The sequence below is a fragment of the Schistocerca piceifrons genome, chromosome 2 (assembly GCF_021461385.2).
Source record: "Schistocerca piceifrons isolate TAMUIC-IGC-003096 chromosome 2, iqSchPice1.1, whole genome shotgun sequence".
NCBI lineage: Eukaryota > Metazoa > Arthropoda > Insecta > Orthoptera > Acrididae > Schistocerca > Schistocerca piceifrons.
In genome coordinates this window covers 601,013,119-601,036,231 of record NC_060139.1, presented here as the reverse complement: position 1 = coordinate 601,036,231, position 23,113 = coordinate 601,013,119, and positions in this window count along the sequence as shown.

Genomic DNA, 23,113 nt, shown 5'->3' with positions numbered 1-23,113 from the left:
CCAAAAAGGCTTCGTCCACATCTGAAATTCTAAATCTGTCGTAAAATGAACGAGTTGTTCAAACGATCGATTTTCCCAACTGAATGCAGCGCTTAACAATAATAACAAATGTAAAGTTCTTTTCCAGCAAGCCAGCCGCTGAATATTAAGACGAAGGGCTCCACCAGAGATTCTATTGGGCTGATTTCACGTAAATGAAATATTATATTTAAAACTGTACATAGATAAAGAACAGAGAGAGAGAGAGCGAATGAAATTCGAGAAAATACTCAGAATCCTCCATTAGTATAATTGTTTGCCTGTCTTATCACGGATCAGCCTAAAGATAAAACAGGAGGCCCTAACTTTATTGTACCGATTTATGTGTGAGAGTGAAGGGGTAATAAAGGCGACAGATACACCTCTGTACAGACAAAACATTACACCAAGTTAGCGGCAAGCTGCATTCACATATATTCATCAGTCAGTAATATAGATATAAAGATATTCTCCCAATAACATTATATAATTCATTATTATGCGCTTAGATGCAGTCTGGCTGTGACGTCACCCGAGGCAGCGAGTAAGCCGGCGTTTGACTGACATCGACCTTATGATAGCTGGGTGCGAAGCTATGTGATCACTGCCTCTCGGGCTGTATTTATACTCCTGGAAATGGAAAAAAGAACACATTGACACCGGTGTGTCAGACCCACCATACTTGCTCCGGACACTGCGAGAGGGCTGTACAAGCAATGATCACACGCACAGCACTGCGGACACACCAGGAACCGCGGTGTTGGCCGTCGAATGGCGCTAGCTGCGCAGCATTTGTGCACCGCCGCCGTCTGTGTCAGCCAGTTTGCCGTGGCATACGGAGCTCCATCGCAGTCTTTAACACTGGTAGCATGCCGCGACGGCGTGGACGTGAACCGTATGTGCAGTTGACGGACTTTGAGCGAGGGCGTATAGTGGGCATGCGGGAGGCCGGGTGGACGTACCGCCGAATTGCTCAATACGTGGGGCGTGAGGTCTCCACAGTACATCGATGTTGTCGCCAGTGGTCGGCGGAAGGTGCACGTGCCCGTCGACCTGGGACCGGACCGCAGCGACGCACGGATGCACGCCAAGACCGTAGGATCCTACGCAGTGCCGTAGGGGACCGCACCGCCACCTCCCAGCAAATTAGGGACACTGTTGCTCCTGGGGTATCGGCGAGGACCATTCGCAACCGTCTCCATGAAGCCTGGCTACGGTCCCGCACTCCGTTAGGCCGTCTTCCGCTCACGCCCCAACATCGTGCAGCCCGCCTCCAGTGGTGTCGCGACAGGCGTGAATGGAGGAACGAATGGAGACGTGTCGTCGTCAGCGATGTGAGTCACTTCTGCCTTGGTGCCAATGATGGTCGTATGCGTGTTTGGCGCCGTGCAGGTGAGCGCCACAATCAGGACTGCATACGACTGAGGCACACAGGGCCAACACCCGGCATCATGGTGTGGGGAGCGATCTCATACACTGGCCGTACACCACTGGTGATCGCCGAGGGGACACTGAATAGTGCACGGTACATCCAAACCGTCATCGAACCCATCGTTCTACCATTCCTAGACCGGCAAGGGAACTTGCTGTTCCAACAGGACAATGCACGTCCGCATGTATCCCGTGCCACCCAACGTGCTCTAGAAGGTGTAATTCAACTACCCAGGCCAGCAAGATCTCCGGATCTGTCCCCCATTGAGCATGTTTGGGACTGGATGAAGCGTCGTCTCACGCGGTCTGCACGTCCAGCACGAACGCTGGTCCAACTGAGGCGCCAGGTGGAAATGGCATGGCAAGCCGTTCCACAGGAGTACATCCAGCATCTCTACGATCGTCTCCATGGGAGAATAGCAGCCTGCATTGCTGCGAAAGGTGGATATACACTGTACTAGTGCCGACATTGTGCATGCTCTGTTGCCGGTGTCTATGTGCCTGTGGTTCTGTCAGTGTAATCATGTGATGTATCTGACCCCAGGAATGTGTCAATAAAGTTTCCCCTTCCTGGGACAATGAATTCACGGTGTTCTTATTTCAATTTCCAGGAGTGTATACTTGAGCGCAGCGGACGACCAAGGGAACACCTGCAGTCATCTGCTCTGTGCCCTGGCAGTAGCTTCTAAATGGCCGCTTTCTCGGATAAATAATATTTTATAACACTGTTGTGTATTAATTTAGAATCTTCGTAATTTTTGTATATGTGGAATCAAGTTGGCTACAATCGCACAAAAAGATTTATCTCGCCTCCATTTAAATTTTGCCGTGTAGAATTTTACGGTAGAAGATGAGCCCTGAACTATAACTTTAAGAGACATTGTATTCATTGTTATTTCCATCAGAGAATTGAAACTTGTTATATCTTTATTATTTAATGGGTTTAATCACGGGTTCTAATCATAATTTCTTAAAATTAACATAACTGCTATTGCAAATAAGGACATTTTTGTTGCAAATTTAGTTTTCAGTAAATTACCCGAAAAATATTTGAGGTCCCTCAGTGAGGTCACATAGGTAAGGTTTTTCAAACTGACACTTCTTACGAACGTTTATCTTCCTAAGTCTAATGATTAGCGCCTTCGATTTTACGAAAATTCTCCGATTTGGATCGAAGTATTGTTCTGATCTACTTGAAACTTGTAATAGTTGATTTATTTCATACATTTGCACATTCTGGCCAAATTCTTGCTTTTTTATTCAGCGCCACCTGTTTTTTATCTAAAACCATGTATTTAGGGAAACATTCATGTGATCACACTGAGGTTTGACAGTTTAAAGATTAACACACTGAAGCATACAGTATATGGACAAAGTTTGGAAAAGCTACTTTAATTTTTAATTTTGTCCTTAGATTACGGAGCAATACACGTATGCTACGCACAGGCGCGTTATGGTGACGTGGCGCTAGTAGCAGTGAACTGGAGTTAAGTCCTGGCACACTCGCTCACCCTTCAAGAGAGGGAACAGCTGGTACAGGAGACGGCCACCTTTATTCGTTGCTTTGGTTAAATGTTCGCGTCATGTTAGGCGCCTGTCAATTTCGAGGCCCAGGTACGTCACTGAGCCACGGCAGCGTAGGTCTCGTCCATCAACCGTGAGTTGCCGGTCGGGAAGCTTAATTTTTATCGTAAAGCAAATGGCCTGGCATTTGGTGGGATTAAGTTTTATCTTCCAAACATTACACCATTGTCTATATGTTCCAGTAGTTACCGGTATGTGAGTAATAGATTCCTGCTGCTTTTGTAGATGGCAGCGCCATCAGAACATACGGCTATTTCACCACCGTTTTGCTTGGGGATTTCTGTGGTGTAAATGGTGTATGGGACGGATCCTAACATCGAACTTTGCCTAACACCAAACCTTGCGTGACTCGTGCAACAATCAGATGCGTCTGACTCGACCAGTGTTCTGAGCAGCCTCATCGATCGAATCTGTAGATGAGACCATCGTACAAGATGTAGTCAAACGCTTTTTCAATATCGAGCATCTTATTTTAAATTGTGGGCAACCGCAACCAAACTTCCACATTTTGAAAGAAATGATCCACATTGGCTTTTTATCAAAAGTCCCGACCGATTTCGTGCCATTACAAGACGCATCTTCAGGTGATAAAGATTCCTTTCAATAGGCCATTGACGAAAAGTAACTGCCTTAAAGCCACTTCCCATAATTACCTTCATGTTGTAAACAAATCAAGCGCTAAAAGCGGTAATCCTAATTTAAAACTAAAGGGGTAGCAGAGCAGCACCACAAGCAAGAATATGGTTGAGCGACACGAGGCATGGCAGTATTGGCCGTCACTGGACTCGTATTTCATAGATGACGTGAGTTCGGAGTTGTGACTCCTGTCATTTTCCGCCTTGTGTTGCTCATCGTATACTAGACCGTTCTCGCCGTGGAGTATCTTATTTTCTATGGCCGGGGTCTTCCGCTTCCGGGTCATTTGCCACTTCTGGCGTCTGCTTATGTCTGTTTCGGCGGTTCTTAATTTCTCTTCACACCGTCGGCTCTTGTGCTCTTGTAGTTGTCAGTGCGTACACGATGAAAATCGATGATAATGGCACATCAAGGACCAATCAAGTATTACAAGACAATAATGGATTTAGATGATGAAACTGTGTATTTAGCCGGCCGCTGTGACAGAGCAGTTCTAGGCGCTTCAGTCAGGAACCGTGCTGCTGCTACGGTCGCAGGTTCAAATCCTGCCTCGCGCATGAATGTGTGTGATGTCCTCAGGTTAGTTAGATTTAGGTAGTTCTAAGTTCTAGGGGACTGATGACCTCAGATGTTAAGTCCCATAGTGCTCAGAGCCATTTGAACAATTTTTTGTTAGAATGTAAATAACAATTCAATCTACAGAAATAAACCAAGAGAATAAAATGTACCTAATACGAATTATTATGTATATTTGCATCCTCTGGAAACTGAGGGAAATCAAGTCAGTTCACCTAAGACGTTCAACGGTTGTAACAAAAGTGTTTAAGTGTACAAGGTGACGCAATAAATAATTCTGCCACTGCTCTCTGAACCCACATTCTGTGGTTTTCCTGGGTTTCTGTATTATGAATTATATGTGGTTTCTCACAGTTATCCATCTGCATCTATAGAGAAATGTGCCGTGGAATAGTCATTATGGCACGCTTGAATGCCCTCGCGCCTAACTCTTGGTGTCAGTGCAGCTCATGCACTCTGGCACGCCTGAGAGCGCGCAGTTCTGTCGACGAGGGCAGCACCGCTGCGAGGCGTCGAGTTCCGTAGCAGCAGAGCGGATGAAGTCTGAAGATCGGAGCGGGTTCGCCCACATCAGCAGCATCTTGGAGCCTTATACTGTGGGCTGTGATGTGCGGCAGACAGCTTTCGGTGCAGATCCGGGATTTGGTACGGTAAGCCGTCTGAGCGTGTTTTGCGCAGGCATGGCTGGCCCAGGGAGCTGCCGCTGTGGACACGGACCAGTGTAGTCACAGAACCGGCAGCAGCCGTCACTGGCAGAGAGGAGGCCCGGCGAAGCAAGCTAGCCGGTGGGTTACGCTGGCGGAAATATAGGCCTACGGACTCTGAATAAGTCTAAGAGCGCTGTGGAGACAGAGAGACAGCGTGGATTGAGCATATCAGCTGGACTGCGAAAGCTCAACACCAGGTTTGGCCGGCTGCCATGCGAGACATGGTTGGGCTTCAGTACTCTGTAGTCTCAGAAAAAACAACTGGAAATCAGATAGGAAGCGTGGAACAGACTTTCTGGTACTACTACTGCTAAGCGCGGGATAAGAATGACTTGTTCCCTTGAGTGGCACTCATAATTGCAATTCCTGGCATCATTGTGTCACCAAGAGTTGAACTGCAAAAACACGATCGTACACTTCCATTGGTGGAACAGGGTCGTATTTAAATAAACTTGAATCGAGGAGGCACGGCAAAGCTGCCGAGTGGTCTGATTGTATTGTACAGAGTGACCACAATTAAAGGCGTAAACGAGTACACTTGAAAGTACACGATACTAGGACCAAAAGAGTCTTAGTAAAAGTGGGCCCTAAAATGCACACCTCAAGAGCAATGAGCATTTGTTTGGTAGAAGAGGTGTGCTGCACAGTAGAAAGATGACGTCATTATTACACATCTGATCTGATACAGCATGGTGAGGCTGTGGCATAATCTAACTAAATCATAGTAATACACTTTATCGGTTCTGTTGCCAGTCCGTGTACCTTCATGGTTTATTACATGTTATTTCATTCCGCCAATATAAATTGTGTTTTTCATACTTGTTGTCTATCCGGTGTGAGATTAAGCTGTTGGCTATAGTTCGATGTTCTTATATTGTCTGAAACTGTTGTGATTACAAAATTATTACTGCGTACTGTAGCTGGGAAGGGAAAAGAAGAGAATCGAAGCGTATGAGACGTGGTGCTGTAAAAGGATGCTGAAAATGAAGAGGACAGGCGACATAAAAAATCAACAGGTTTCGTTCAGAATCGTTGAAGGAAACAATGACGAGAAGAAGGGACAGGATGACAGGGCATTGTTAAGACATCAGGCAATATCTTTCATAATGCTAGAGGCAGCTGTAGAGGGTAAGAACGGTGGTGGAAGACAGAGACTGAAATTCATCCAAAAATAATTGAAGACTTGGGGTACAAGTGCTATTCTGAAATGGAGAGGAATTTGTTGGTGTGCCCCACCCAACCAGTCAAAAGACTGATGACTAAAACAAAAAGAAAAATTTAGCCCCATTTCCACTGACATCACTATCACGTCTACAAAGATGGAAAATGTATCAGTCACTCTTTCTCTGGAGCAGCACGTCTATTTCCGCAGGTGGGAGAGAGAAAATTCGCTGGCTGGCTGTGCTTAGAAGTAGTCAGTCATTCGTAATGATGCACATAACCAGGAAAGAAATTAATTCGACTAAACACAGAGTTTCCGCGTCAAAATATATAATTTGCAGATAATTTCAAAGTTAGACCATGCCGACGCACAACGAGTAATACGTGGAGTGGCACTGCTCCTCCGCACAGTGGCTGCACACACGTCCTCGGCTCAGGGCACACCCTCCGCCGCCACTGTGCGCAGTGTGTGCGTGCGCCGACAGCACGGGCCTGAGCTGAATTAATTGCGACGCACTCGTCTGCGCCTCCGCGGCGCACGTCGCCGGCGATTAATCCCGGGCGGCGCTGTGCCGGGCCCCCGCCGCCGCCAGCTCTGGCAAATGCCCGCAGGGCCGCTGCCAGCTGCGGTCGCGCCGCCGCCGCGGCCGGAGCCGCCCGCGCTGCCAGCGCCGCCATGTTGCTCCGCCTGTAATTAGTGAATTACGCGGCTACTGTGCGCCAAGCCGCGCTCGTTATGGACCGAGCGTCCCGTGCAAAGGTGAAAGTTCCCGGGAAACGGCGAGCGAGCGCGGTCAGCAGATCCGTCCCCACCAGCAGTCCACATCTGGCCAAACGGTGTACAGTAGCGGTTCCCTCCAGCCGCCTTTGTTACGGTTAAAATACGAGGTGTATGAGAAAAGTAATGACACTGATTTTTATGTGGCAAAGTTTTTATTTATTTATTTTTTCAAACAACAATGTTGTCCACTTTAAAGTAGTCCCCTTTGGGAGTTACACACAGGTGGAGTCGTTGTTCCCAGTCTTAGTAGCGGCACTGAAAGACTTCAGCAGGTAGGATCACATTCTTTTGAAAGTTCTTCGGAGTCCCACAATGACTTCCTTTTAAGAGATTTTTTCAATTTCGGAAAAGAAAAAAAAAATCACTTCACGATGAATTGGGGGGGGGGGGGGGGGGCGGGAGGGGGTTGTGGTACAACAGGAATGCCTCTTTAGATCAAGAATTCCGTGATGGAAGTAGCTGTGTGACACGAGGCGTTGTCATGATACAACATCCAGATGTCTGCAATGTCCAGTCTCTCTCGTTTCCCCCTTTTCCTGAAACTTTGAAGGACATACTTGTAAAACACGTCGTTGACAGTTCGTCTTGGACGAAAAAAATCATTTAAGCACGATATCTTGACATCTACATCTACATCCATACTCCGCAAACCACCTGACGGTGTGTGGCGGAGGGTACCTTGAGTACCTCTATCGGTTCTCCCTTCTATTCCAGTCTCGTATTGTTCGTGGAAAGAAAGATTGTCGGTATGCCTCTGTGTGGGCTCTAATCTCTCTGATTTTATCCACATGGTCTCTTAGCGAGATATACGTAGGAGGGAGCAATATACTGCTTCACTCCTCGGTGAAGATATGTTCTCGAAACTTCAACAAAAGCCCGTACCGAGCTACTGAGCGTCTCTCTTGCAGAGTCTTCCACTGGAGTTTATCGGTCATCTCCGTAGCGCTTTCGTGATTACTAAATGATCCTGTAACGAAGCGCACTGCTCTCCGTTGGATCTTCTCTATCTCTTCTATCAAACCTATCTGGTACGGATCCCACACTGGTGAGCAGTATTCAAGCAGTGGGCGAACAAGTGTACTGTAACCTACTTCCTTTGTTTTCGGATTGCATTTCCTCAGGATTCTTCCAATGTATCTCAGTTTGACATCTGCTTTACCGACGATCAACTTTATATGATACCTCTACTGTCAAAGAAGTGCGTCAGCATTGTTTTAATCTTAGGTTTGCCCAGTGGAGTTTCCTTCGGTCAAGGAGACGTCTCAGTGTGCCACTCTTCACTTTGCCTCTTTCTCGCAGGATCTTATTCAGAAATACAGCATTCATCACCTGTAATCACACGGCTGTACCATTCGTGGTCGTGGCCATTGGCAATCATCTCTAGAAGATCAACACACACATTTCCTCGTGTGTCTCTCTGCTCAGTTGTGAGGTTTCTCGACACTATTTTGGCAGAAACATACCGCATGCGCAAAACTTGGGTCAAAATTTGATGTACAGTGAAAGTGTTTAACCGGTCACCCATCTTTCTTATTCTTATATGTCGGTCTGATCTGTCATTTTTTGAACTTAAAGGTCTCTCTGAGCGAGGCTAATCTTCCATGTTTTCTTGGTCTTCCAAAAATGATTTGTGCCAGCGAAAAAGTTGTGCTTTTGGTAAGGAACGTCCCCCGTAGGCCTATTTCAACTTCTCAAAGATCACACTCGCGGATTCCCCAAGTTTCATACGAAACTTGATGGCATAACTTCTATATTCAGACATAATTGTCTTAAAGGAGTGTGACTATAATTTAAATGTTTTTTTGACACTGCAATAGTGAATCCCTAGTCACAGTACGTAAAATTTTTCTATAAGAAAAAAGGAAGGGGTTACACTACCGGTTTCAACTTACTACGTCGTCATCTTCAAATGTAAAACATCAATTGGAGAATATATAATGGAAGTTGTCAGCTGTATGGTATCAATTCCCATTATTTATTCTCCAACTGATGTTTTACATTTGCAAATGACGACGAAGTTCGTTAAACCCAGTAATGTAACTCCTTCCTTTTGTAGAGAAAATTTTTTAGTACTGTGACTATGGCTTCACTATTGCAGTGTCAAATAAACATTTAGTTGACGGTATAACATTGCTCTAAATTCCACTGTTCCATTTTGGTAGTATACAACAAAAAATCACAACCTCACTGATGGCGCGCTCTGAAATCACGTGATGGCTGGACGGAGCTGAAAATCAGAGTGAGCATCTAGAAGGAATATACACACTCGTTTGCACAAGTAGAACAACACAGCGTTGCAACATTGCTCGCAATGCTGTCAGTCTCGTTAATGTCCTCACACTCCACGAAAAAGTTTCTAGAGGACGTCAAGACTTTAACAGCCGAATTTTCTTACGTACATAATGAAGAATAGTACAGTGTCAGTACTTGATTAAGACGTACAGAAAACAGATACATACCAACACCTCTCCAAGTTTTTAACTCAAACGTGCCCATTATGGCCACCCTTTTGAAATGCGACAAACGACAATACTTGGGTGCCATTCATCGAAGTCGCGACCGTAGCGCCCTTTGGAAATCTAGTCACTGTCTTGCCTATTCGCAGTCGCAAACTAATCAACAACTAAGCGCATGGTTTGTGTAGAACACTGCTCGTCAAACTGCGGCCCGGGGACCGCGGACCGCGTGCGGCCCGAATCATCTATTCGTGCGGCGCACGGAACTCAGCCATGTTTTTTTAATAATATCCATGTAGGAACTACCAACTGATTAAAAAAAAACACCAACTAACGTTATGAGCTCCTGAAGAGTGTAGGCCGGCCTGTGTGTCGGAGCGGTTCTAGGCGCTACAGTCTGGAACCGCGCGACCGCTACGGTCGCAGGTTCGAATCCTGCCTCTGGCATGGATGTGAGTGATGTCCTTAGGTTAGTTAGGTTTAAGTAGTTCTAAGTTCTAAGGGTCTGAGACCTCAGATATTAAGTCCCATAGTGCTCAGAGCCATTTGAACCATTTTTTGAAGAGTGTAGTTTTCCTGATCGGTAAGAAACAAAAGGAGAATGGTCAACTTCAGCTTTATGGGAGAATTTTAGCTCATCTATAAAGGAGATTGTACATAAAGCACTAGTGCGACCCATTCTTGAGTACCGTACGAGTGTAGGGATCAGCACAACGTCGTATTGAATCAAAACATTGAAGCAATTCAAAGGCGTGCTACTAGATTTGTTAACAGTTCGATGAAGACACTAGTATTAAGTAAATGCATTGTGGAATGGAGTGGATGTTACTGAAGGGAAGGTGATGTTCTTTCGCGTAGCACTGATGAGGAAATTATTGAGAATCGTCATTCGAAGCTGACTGGGGTCGTTTCTACTGCCGCCAGCGCACATCTCGCGTAGGTACTAATAATGTAAGGTAAGAGAAAATTATGGCACGTTCGGAGGCATATAGACATTAGTTCTTCCCTCTGTTTGCAGGTGGAACCGGAAAGGAAATGGCTAGTAGTGGCGGAAGTTAGTATCCATCATGCACTACACGGTGGGTAACGGAGTATGCATGTAGATGTAGGCTTAGAAAAATATTTACAGAGAGAGTAATATTTTAAGATGTGCTTAATTTTACTTGACGTTGGTGAATCCTGCCGTGAGGTAAGTAAATATGGCCGCTTACATCTGACGCAGAGAGCTAAGTAGCGCGGTCACTGCAGGGTCTGAGGATGTGAGTGGGTGGATGTTTGACTCTCTGTCTTCCGGCAAACGCGCAGGCTTGTGCGACTGGTACCGATCAGCATCCGTGGAACAAATTTTGACGTGGAAGTAACATGGATTCGCTATTGCACGTTATAGACAAGGTCACCTTCAAATGCGGTACGCATTTGTAGCAAGGAATACGGAAATAAATTAAGGAAGGAACGGAGATTAGGATTTAACGTCCCGTCGACATCGAGGTCAGTAGAGACAACGCAAAAGGCATAGAATGTTTCAAGTATGGCGAAGGAAGTCAGCTGTGCGTTTTCAAAGGAACCATCCCGGAATTTTCCTATAACGACGTAGGTAAATTCTGAAAACCCTAAATCTGGGTATTCCGAGGGGGATTTAAAGCGCCATCCTGACGAATGTGAGACCATTGTGCTAAACACTGCGCCATCTCACTCTGTGAAATTAAATTGAGGCTGTTGTAATACAATGCGTCTAGCAGAAGAAAAAAAACATTCAAAAAACGTAGTAAACATTCTCGATCACGTCGCATGTTGCATTATGCATTTAAATATAAGTAAAATTACTATTTTTAATCAATTAATAATCCACTGACACCGACAACACAACAATATATCGTCAGGCAGTTGCAGTAACACAACTAGCGTAGATGGTGGTGGTGGGAGGAACAGAGAACAGTTGATATGAAATGTTCCGAAAGGTGCCGACTTTTAACGGCCAGTACCTGGGGGCAAGTAGCCAACTTATTGCACCCTTACTATAGCTAGCTTCTTGTGGGATCATAATTAATAATATTATTATATTACATTAATTATAATAATAATATCAATAGATATTAATAATAATATCTGTAGATATGTGGCGTGAAGTCACATCTCACTAGTGCAATATTGGTTCTTAAGCAAGAAAGTTTGACGACCACTGGCCTAGATGTTATGACTCAGCTATCTTTAATGCAGTTACATCACGGCGTGTATTACGAATCGGGTATGGGAAGATGCACTATCCAATGATATGTGTATATCTTGTAGCAGCCTTATGATTGAGATACGAACAACCCTGTATTTTCTGGCATTTGTATTGTTTCAGTACGTCATTTTCTGATAGGGAAGGCGTTGCTTTTGTTGTAATGTAGAAGACCAGCTACGTGTCGAAATAAAAGTGTGTTCAGCGCTCGGGGGCACAGAAAAATTTCGCCGGTCTTCGAATAATAACAAAGAAACAGCTGGCTGCGCGGAATAAACGTTCTTACTAATAGAATTTTAACGATAACTATGCTTGAAACTCGAAGCGCTTTTCAGTTTATAAGTAATATTGTTTTAATTAGTTGATGATGAGAGTTTGTCTGGAGAAATTTAAAATAAAAAGACGAAGTAACCATTTTCGGTGGAGACGATTGTATCTGGCGCTAAACGGAAAAATGTCCGACGACTCATATTAATTGTTGTTACAGTTTCAGTGGAATTTATAAACATAGGAGCGTCGTATCGACGTAACTGAATTCTGAGTTCTGAAATGTTGAAATGTGTGTGAATGCCTAATGGACCAAATTATTGAAGTCGTCGGTCCCTGGACTTACACACTACTTAAACTAACATAAATTAACTTATGCTAAGAACAACATTCACACCCATGTCCGAAGGAAAACTCGAACCTCCGGCGGGACATGGGACCCCAAACCGCGGGATTACTCCGCGCAGCCTGAGTTCTGAAATGGTGTACTGGTTTCATTTACAAATAGATTATTAATGAGCGCTTGAACTCAAAACCTGAGGTCATCGGATGAGAGTAGGCTCCTTACAAGCTATAACCTGATAGAATATAAATCCTATACAAACACTTTCGTTGGCCTTAATTACTCATTTGTGGAATCATCAATGAATTGTATAATGTACAGGGGGAGAACGCCAAAACCATAACACATTACCATGCCCAATACGGTATAGGAAATCCGTTAGCTTCCAGAACAGATTCCACTCGTCACGGAATGGATAAATACACGTCTTCTGCGGTTTTCCAAGGAATCATACACCATTTCTCCTGTAGAATAGCGGCCAGATCGGATAATGACGATGGGAATGGACAGCGATCACGCACATTTCTGTACAAATAGACCACAAAGGCTCAATAATATTGAGATCTGGTAAGTGTGGTTGCCGGGGGAGATGAAGCTATCCAACGTGCTCACAAAAGAAGTCCTGGACGTTGCAGGAGCCTTGGTGTCTTGGAACACAGCGTCACCACTAGGGAACAAACACTATATCAATGGATTGGCCTGATTAGCCAACTCCCTGGCACTAATGCGACCTTGCAGAGTACCCGTGGGGCACATGGAATACTACTGCAATCTGGCTGCCGAACTCATCGCCGAACACCCGCTGTGTTTCATTCTTGGAACTTAAATTTGCTCATAAGTAGGAAACAGTGTGGAAGAACACTCATTGATCCAAATGAAATTCTGCTATTGCTCAATAAGCCAGGATTTGTGGCTTCAGCACCGTGTTTTCCTCTTACGGGCATTTACATTACTCGTCGTAGTTTTGGAATTCCAGCCTGCCCTACAATTCCAATGCCTAGCTTATGGAGTTCTCTTCGGTTGTTTGGGTGCTGACAGAGTGCTAAATACAGTTCTACATCTACATCTACATCTACATGCATCTTCCACTAGTATTGCAATGGAAAGGAGTTAGGGGCTAATATTGCTGTTGAAGATATGAAACCCTATTTTTTTCATCCTATTACAGGTAACAATGTATATATAATTTTAGATCCTTGCCATACGATCACGTTAGTTGGAAATATGTTTGGTACATATAAGAATTTAGTTGATGGGAGTGGAAGGAAAGTCTCCTGGCAGTATAAAGAAAAGCTGCATTGTACACAAGAAAGGGAGGTGCTTACTCTAGCTAATAAATTGGAATTATTGCACCTGAACTTTGGACAACAAAAAATGAAAGTGAAGTTAGCTGTCCACGTATTAAGTGCTTCAGTTAGTTCTGCACTGCAATATTTATGCTGCGATTTAAAATTACAGGAATTTCAGAGGTCTGAGGGAACAGCAGACTTTTGTCTTATTTTTGATCAAACATTTGATACGTCCAATTCAAAAAATCCTTTGTCTAAGGGATACAAAGCACCAATACGGGAGAGTAATAAGTGTGTTTGAGAGCCTTTCCTTGAGACAGTAGCTTTTTATTTGACATCCCTTAAAGTTACAAATGTGGAGCTATAATGTAAAGGTAATAGGAAGACAGCTATACTTGGGATATTAGCACTGTGTGAAACTGTTAACGGCTTGTATAATGATGTAATCATGACAAAAAATATGAACTACTTGCTGATGCACACATTTAGCCAGGATCATCTGGAAATGTATTTTTCTTTAGTTAGATCTAGGTTAGAATGGAATAACAATCCATCCTACCTGCAGTTAAGAGCAGCATGTAGGAACCTCCTACTTTCAAGTCAGACGTAAGGGAACTGCTACCTGTCAGCTTCAAGATGATACATGTCTTTTACCTTGGACTGTGAAAAATAAACGTGTTTCGTATGACCCAGTTGAGTTTTGCAACAGCAGGAGATATGACTGTACCGATGAACGAAATGTGGAGTCTGTGTCTGACCGTGATTATGTGATATTGCCAAATAGTTTAACAGAGTACACTAGCAGTGTTGTTGTATATATTGTGGGTTTTGTCATGAAACACATGGTAAAGAAATTGAATTGCAGTTCTTGTGTACATAGTTTATTTAGTGTAGAAGCAGTTCCGTTCTCTGATTTGTTAAGGCGGAAAAACAATGGTGGCTTGATTATGCCATCAGCAGGAGTAATTGTGGTTTGCAGAGAAGCTGAGAAAATAATACGGCTACGGGTTGTGAAATCAACTAACGTAATTCAGAAAAGTAATACACTCATTGAAATAATGTCACATGTTGTGCCAATAGTAATGCAGCAGGACTTATTTCCTGAACTGAAGGACCATCTGATGGGACATGTTTTCCCAGAGAATCATTTGTACATTATTATAAAATCAATTGTAAGGCAGTACTTTACTGTTCGTTGTCACCATATTGCAAACACATGCAATGCAAAATTGCACAAAAAAATTATTAGACAGACACCGACAACATCAATTTTATTTCAAAATCAGTGATGGGTGAAATATGATGTTTTTTAATTAAAAATAAAACTGTTTAAAATTGAAAATAGCGTTGTTGTATCATTTAAACTCTCGTATGTTACCACCTGTGTATGGATAATCCAGACAGCTGTAAATGTCTTTCTTATGTATGTGTACAAAATTAAATCCTGTGAACTTAATTATGCCAATTAATGTTTGTAGTGTGGTGGTCCTTCCTCACACCTCTTACCTCCTTCTACTGAACATTACATCAGTAGTATTCCATGGGGTCTGGAATGAAGTTAGAGATGTACATGTCAATGTAAGACTGTGAAAAATCATTAAATCATTGTACTGAAGTGCTAATTCTATAACCAGAATAATAAATTTAAGATTTACTGAATAGATTTCAAGGAGTTGCCACATAGAAAGTTCTTTGATTGTTTTGACCTCCACTACATGACATTTAATGTGCTCTGGTAAGTTACTGAAAACGTAGATAGCTGACTCTTCTTTGCAGAAGCTCTTTTTGGTCCTAATATTTTATTTCCATTATTTCACCATTTATTTAAACTAAGAAATGTTGATAATGATAAAGGGTATTAATGGATAGTTGTCAAAACACCAATAATAGGTTGTTATATGATGTTCTTGAAGTGACACAACATCTTGGTTATGATAAACCAATGTGTGATGCCTCTGAGTTGTAGGTTAAATTGGAAAGTAACAATTTGTTTGCAAAGCCAATTAATGCAAATGCTGAATGTAGGTGACAGCAGATTGTTCTATAGCCTAACCTGATGTGTATATTTACACCTTATACTGTATCTAATAAACTTTCTGCTACAAAAATTTCAAGCTACATAGGGAAAAAGCTGTAGCGTTAGATTACAGACAAAGGTACTTTGTTGCATGTCAAGTACTTATATTGTATTTGCATATAAATTACTAAAAATACTAACGGGGTTAATGTACTAAGTTGAACTGAATGAGGAACTAGGCACATGATAGGTATTTAGATTTTTGATCAAATATATATTAAGTATGAATCAGAAGTAGGTCGAATAATTGCGTTTAGATAATTAACATGTGTTGTCAGGTGGTGATTATACTTCGTACATGGTCAAATATTTGATCAAATGTTGCAAACTCAACCACTTTCAGAGGTGCTATCAGTGTCAAAAACTAATGTATGAATGAAATTCCTACGGTATTTAAAGTGATATGGGTTATTACAATTAATCATATCAAAATTCGAGTGTAGACAATACTGTGCTAAACAAAAGTAAGCGGGCGAAATGTACACAGTGGTCGGCAAGAAGCAAACAGGACCTGACAGGAAAATTACGTGAATTTAATAGTAATCGCACTGTCTGCTACTTTAAAATGTAATGCAAATAACTCGATGTAAAGTCGCTCCACCTTGTTAGGAAAGAGCCTTACATTCTTAAATTTCACGTCTCTATGTAGACGTATTTCGAAAATTAGGAAACTTCATTCATTTAAGTATACTTTTAAAATGGATTGGAATGCTCAGTATTTTTTAAACAAACATGTGTTTAATTTCTGCTCCAATTTGCTCTTGTTGCGTCTCATATACTTCAAACCACAACCCCAGTACTAGGATTTATCCCTGCAAATACCGGCGATCAGCTGCTTCAATTTGGGGGCAGTTTGACTCGCTTCTCCGCTACGGCGTGGTGGGGGCTTGCTCGCCCGAGAGGGAGGTACAAAGTTTGAGGATTGGCGGTAGCGTCGCGGTAAGAGGTGGTCACGAGGTCCGAGCGGCCGAAGCCACGAGCAGCCCAAGGATTGCCTGCGCAGAGCGAAGATACCGGAGTACTTCACCGGGGTCAGCGTCGACTACAAGCAGTGGGCCGACATCCAGTCGATTGGTTGGCAACATTCGTGTCGGACGACCGCTCGTGGTCTGGCTGCCCACTTCTACCTGACTTTCATCGCCACCACTCAGTAATCGCTGCGACGCACCGTGGATCCATGGCACTGTTTGCTGTTAAAGAAGAGTAGCATTCTGTAATCCTTGTGGTGAATTGTGTCATGTCTACCTGCCCTCATTATTTTCTGGTTTGTCCCCAATCATCAATGTTCTAATGAATCAGCTCCTGCTCGTAAATACAGACCGAACAATTGTACTAAGGCCACAGGTTGCCGTGAAAGAAGGAGGGACCTTATGGTTATATTTAGATGTTAACCGGTTCAATTCTTCGATTGTAATTGCATTTCTCAGTCGTTAGTTATAATTTGAACAACCTGTTGTACCAAGCTGTTCGTTGCGACGTTTGAAAGACTGGGTCGTTATTGGTGCATTTCCGCCGAGTGAGTTCTCTTGTAATAAGTGTTCACAAATAATTTTTAAGACATTCCTTAAGAGCGGTCTTAATAACTAACAATCAGTTTAACTTTCAAAATATTAACAGTCAATTGTCACCAGGGCTTTAGTCAAAATAAAATTGTCAGATAGGAAGGGTTGCGACCCAGTCGCATCTTGGTTGCCGATTGAAATTAAGAGGTTTGTTTCTTGGAAGTAAGCCTTATCATTGTCATATTGTTTACTAATCTGTTTAACCTTTGAGCACAGGTGAGCATCTTAACCCGGAACCTTTCGACATAGAGGTTTCAAATTAAAATTTACGTCATCTGTTTTGAGAAACTGAATGACTCTTGTCATCAATGGTGCTTATATAGTTTTCATGTGTTGCAGAAGGGCATTTAATAAGAGATACTGTGTCCAGCGCGGTAGTAAACACCGCTGTTACAGGTCCGGCTGTCCTGTAATCATTGTCATATTGTTCCCTGTTTTGATTTCTTTTGCAAAAGCTTATTCAATTTAAAGTTAAAGGTCAAACGAATTTTGCAAATTTGTTCATTTTGTTAAAAGAATTATGGTTTTATGTTGTTAAACAGATCGTGTGAAAAGCAGGTTTTATTGGTGGGTCCTCCCTTCCACGTTTTCCTTCATTCCAGTAAGTACCACGTATCAAAAACTTCTACTGCACTTTTCTTAAGTTTTCGCACGGTTGTGATTTCATTCTCATCCTCATCAAGTAAGTTGCGAAGCAGCATTTTTTTGTATTTTTGTTCTATGATCTGCAACACAGCCTGAGCAATAGGCTGAAGAATTGAAGTTACATTTAGTGGCAGAAAACTGCTTTGATGTCTCCTCAAACAAGTTTCGTTTCTTCTGGGTGGGACTGAGCATTGTCTATAAACAGCAGGGCACAATGAGCTAATCCATTTGCTCTATTGAACGCAGTCACATTTGGACAAATTGATGCTCCAACTATTCATCCAAGCATTTCTTTGGTTCTTATAATACACAAGAAGTGAGCTGAAGTTCATGGTTTTGAGCGCTCTTGGTTCCGCCGATTTACCTCTTACCATCTGCGGAAGTTTGTTTGTTGCCAAGGCATTGCTGCAAGGTAAGACAGTCAGGCATTGTTGGTCCATTTCAAATCCTGGGGTACACTTCTCTTCTTTCTAAGCAAGACTTTTGGTAAGCAAAACCTTAAAATTCAGTCCGGTTTCATCCGGGTTGTAAACTTGCTTCCGTGAGCAATTTTGAGACGAAACAAGGTCTTTCAATTCTTTTGCGTAACTGGCAGCTGCCTCGTTGTCAGCTCACAGCCTCTTCCCAGCAATGGTCAGCTGTCTAATTTCATGTCTTTTCTTTCAAAGATCCAAAAACCACAACCAGCCGGCAATGAGGAGTCACCATCCCTAAGTTTGTTCAATTGAAGCGCCTTTTCTTTCACCAAGGGACCAGAATTTGGGATTCTTTTCTGCCTGGCTTGAGTGAACCACAAGAATAAGCCCTCGTAAAGTTTTTTCATATGAAGACACGGTCGTTTTTTGCCGCCTTGTAAGAGTTATTTAATTCGAAGCAGAACAAAACCATAATTTTAACGCGACTTCTCTCCAGTCAGTAAAAGTTGCTTTTCCGACACCATATTCGAGTGATAATTTAGTAGCACTTTCTACCCTTGTTTAGTCTTTTCAACATTTCAGGCTTTTGTTTTAAGATACACGAAGAACGAATTCTTTTACTTGCTATGTTCAATGTTGAACAGTTGACAAGGACTATGAACATGAAAAAAGGCACAAGGACTTGGTAAAGTACTGTAACTGAATACTCACAGAACAAAGCTTAACAATAAATTTGCAATAATGTGTTTCGAACGCGGGAGGGAGAGGACTAGGTAGCATGTCTGCGCTATAGATCGTCGAAGGTCGCTAGCAGATGTCCTCGCACTTAATTTGTGCCATAAGAAAAGAATACGTTGAAATTATTCATGAAATTCGCCAGTTCCGATTTTCCACTAAAGCGAACAGTGCTAGGTTCAAACTAGTTTGGGTGTGGGACTCAACTTTAATATAGGACCAAGAGTACCAGGCATTTATAACATTCCTTGCGGGTGTGGCCAGAGTTTAATGGGGCAGCTTATTTGGACGCTTGTCGATCGTTGCGTCGAGTTTCTTTTTTTCCTTTATTGTAATATCATACTCATGCTCCATGTGGGAGGAGGAGATTAGTGAGGGACATTTGCATAAATTCTATAAATACATAAAATCACACTCGACGAAGGTGTAGTACAAAAATATTGGCGGCACAGAGAACACGATAAAAACTGGTGTCAGCAGTAGTACAAGCCACACTGGCGATGACTCTTAAAACACACCGTAGTTAAGTATCACATATGGTAGGCACCAAAAGACGACGGAGAGTAAACAGTATTGAAACTAGGACCTGCCAAGGCAGGGAAGACCAGAGAGGAGGGAAAGACGAGGGAGAGGAGGGGACCAGTGAAGGATGGGGGACAGAAAAGGCCGAAAGGGGGAGGGGGGAGATGGTACCAGACCGAGATACAGAAGAAAGGGTTGCTGGGGAAGGGAGCAATCCAGGAAGGAGCGCAAAGACTGGGAAAGAAGAAGCGAGGAAGACAGGGGGTAACAGGGAGGAAACAGTAAAGGAGGAGGGACAAGAACGGAGCCCTATGGAGGAGGGGAGAGGAAGACTAGGGTCTGAGTTGGAAGGAAGGATAAATATCGGAACGTAGCTCATCATCTGGGAGACACTGAAAGTTTCTTCGGGAGCGGAGATCGAGGGTGTTGAGATGCAGAGAGGGTGGGAGACATCGATAAAGATGTGGCAACAGTTGGGAAGTGGATAAGAAAGGAGATACCAGGGGTTGAGGGGGACAGACACTGCATATGGTGTAAAAGATATGAATGTATTTAAGGAAAAGGAGATCTGGGAAAGTGATGAGATCATAGAGGATCCTCAAGGAGATGGGAGATGGAGGTGGAAAGCGAGGCAGAGTGCATGGCATTCAAGGATTTGGAGAGCTTTATAGAATTTTGGAGGGCAGAGATCCAGGCGGCACTGGCGTAACAAAGGATGGGAGTGATCAACGATTTCTACGTATGAAGGATGGTGAAAGAATGCAATCCCAATGCCCAGCCAGCGAGGAGCTTCACGAGGTGGAGTCTGTTCTGGCGTTGTGTTGGATGATAAGGACATATGGATTCCACGTGATGCCAAGATATTTCAAGGTGAGAGAAAGTTGGATAGGATGGTAACAGACTGTGAGGGAGAAATCATGGAGCTGGTAAGAGAGGGTGGTGTATCCTATGATGATTGCTTAGGTTTTTGGAGGATTGATCCAAAGTTGTACCAACTGGTAAACTCGTCTGGGTGGCACTGTTGAAGGGTAGGATAGAGGGTAAGGGAGGCGGTCTCATCGGCATAGCTGGGGACGGTTCGGGCATATCAGCGGTGTACAGGAGACAAAGGAGATGAAGCAGGCTGTAGCCTTGGGGCACACCTGAAGTAGGGTAGAAGTTATGGGAATCGGTATCATGGATGGTTTGTACTGAGCTTCGACGTCATCTTAAATATAGGCATTTGAACAAATCATCAGTGACAGAGTACAGTCTGCCAATTCAGCTCAAGATTTTGAACAAACGAGAACACTTGCTCGTGAATCGAACTATTGGGACTCGATTATAAGAATAGCAGTTGAAATTAGACTTGGGTTATACACTTGGCAATGCATGGGACCGTGTAACTGATAGGGAAAAAACACAGAGGAAAACTCACAGCTCACCACCTGATGAGATGGATGGCTCTGTAAGACACGATAGAGAGTGCACCCAAAATCAGTGGACGTACATCGCACCACTTTTGTACGCGCCCATGGCCCATAGGATATACGGGTCTCGCAACGAACTTGTGACGTTATACTAGTCGGCTTGTCGGCACACTTCGCGAACGCTCGTCTCTTTTCAGGGCCCAGGGGAAACCAGTATGTACTTGAAAAGGTACCCACTTTAGTGATTAACTGCACCGTGTGCTATCGAAAGCCCGCATGCATTTAGACGCACTGTCATGAATTTAATAGTTTCTCGCTATCCACTGGAGTCGGCTGCAAGCCCTCCTAAGACTTGCAGGGTCACGTGCTGCGACGTACGTACCACGGCCTGCCTTTCTCGTAGGCCTCAGCACGCGCCATCGTGATGTAGGCCTAATCCATCGAATCGGGTGCTGTTCTGTGGGTATAGAAGAAAGGGAACCTTCCCAGTTCACGACAGTTTTAGCCCCTGACGACGGTGATTGGGGGGGGGGGGGGGGGGACGGTTATCATCGAAAGCTGGGAATTTTATCAGAATTTGAGGCGGCAAGTGAATTGAGAACTTCGTATGTAAGGATTTCGTTGCAAAAAACTTAGTTTCCATATTGATTCGGTCAATAACGTTCCTGAAGTCGTTACACGTTGCCACCTCTCGCCATATGGGGGTACATCGAGCATTATCAAACATGATCGTTTTGACGGTCGAGGTGTTGTGGTATAGAGAGGTATATCGTTGTGTGGGCGTACAGATATCAAAATCTTTGAACATACTCACCTCTTGACATTATTATGAAACTGTACTCCTTTCCCATGTGCATCTATTCGGGGGTGCAGTTAGATCTGATTTAATTTTCGTGAATGACAATAAGTGACCTCATCAAACTGTCCCTTTGAACGAGATAATATCCGGAAAATGGACTGGCCCGCCTGTTTCCTGATTCAAATCCCATTGAGAACATGTGGGATGTGCTGTGGAAACGTACAGCAGCACATACACATGCACCAACGACCTTCTAGCAAGTGTCAACCACGTTGGTTGGGGAATGGAACGCCCTACCACAAAGACACCTCACCAGACTTATGGGCTGCAGATCATGCATCAAACACCGTATAGATATGAAAATCGATGTCACACCTTTTGTAATAGCCTGAGAACCATTATAAATTGCGTTGTCTTAGTGTACTTATTATCTTTGATTAAAACTAACGTTTCTGTATTTCTTTCAGTTACCTTCTGTACTACACTGTAGCAGTCCTTTTCACCATACGTATGGTCCAAGTTTCATCGAAGTATGTTACAGGGCAGCGACACATCATGTTAGTTTTACTTTCGCCTTTACGTTCGTTGTACCAGTGTGAGCAAGCCAGTTTTACATTTACAGTACACTTCCGTAACGAAAAATCGCTTACATGGTATGCTAAGTTACAATTTCTGTAACATATTTATAAGGATCTATTCTTAACTGGTTCTGATCCCTCTCTCCCTCTTTTTTTTAATTTTTTACATATGCACAGTGATTTGTTACGAATTGTGTTCAGGCTCTTTGTACCTCTGGTAAACACGCACACCATACTACTACACAGTGAGAAATGTGTGGAAGTGGGAAAGCCGATACGATTTTGTGTTTGAAGATAATTTTATTACATTAATGGGTAGGTGGTCAGTGACAACGGCCTTGACGCAGTGGATACACCGGTTCCCGTCAGATCACCGAAGTAAAGCACTGTCGGGAGTGGCCGGCACCTGGATGGGTGACCGTCCGTGCCGCCATGCGCTGTTGCCATTTTTCGGGGTGCATTCAGCCTCGTGATGCCAACTGAAGAGCTATTCGACCGAATAGTAGCGGCTCCGGTGAAAGAAAACCATCATAACGATCGGGATTTCGGTGTGCTGACCACGCGCCCCTCCTATCCGCATCCTCAGCTGAGAATGACCTGGCGGTCGGATGGTCCCGATGCGCCACTTGTGGCCTGAAGACGGAGTGCTTGGTGGTCAAAGATTTTTACGGCTGCGCCGTGCTAAGGTTGAGTAACGGATACTGTAAATTATTTCTCCTTCAAACTGATATATTCATGATTGCTGCTGGTGCTTTCGAATTGTTATTGGCTTTTAATATCAATGTCGTGGAACATTCCCGCTTCATCCCTTAGAGTTTCAAGCTATTCCGATAGGTGACGGCGCTATACGTAGCCTTGAAAATGGGGTCAGTAACGGAGATGCCATCCAAGGAGATA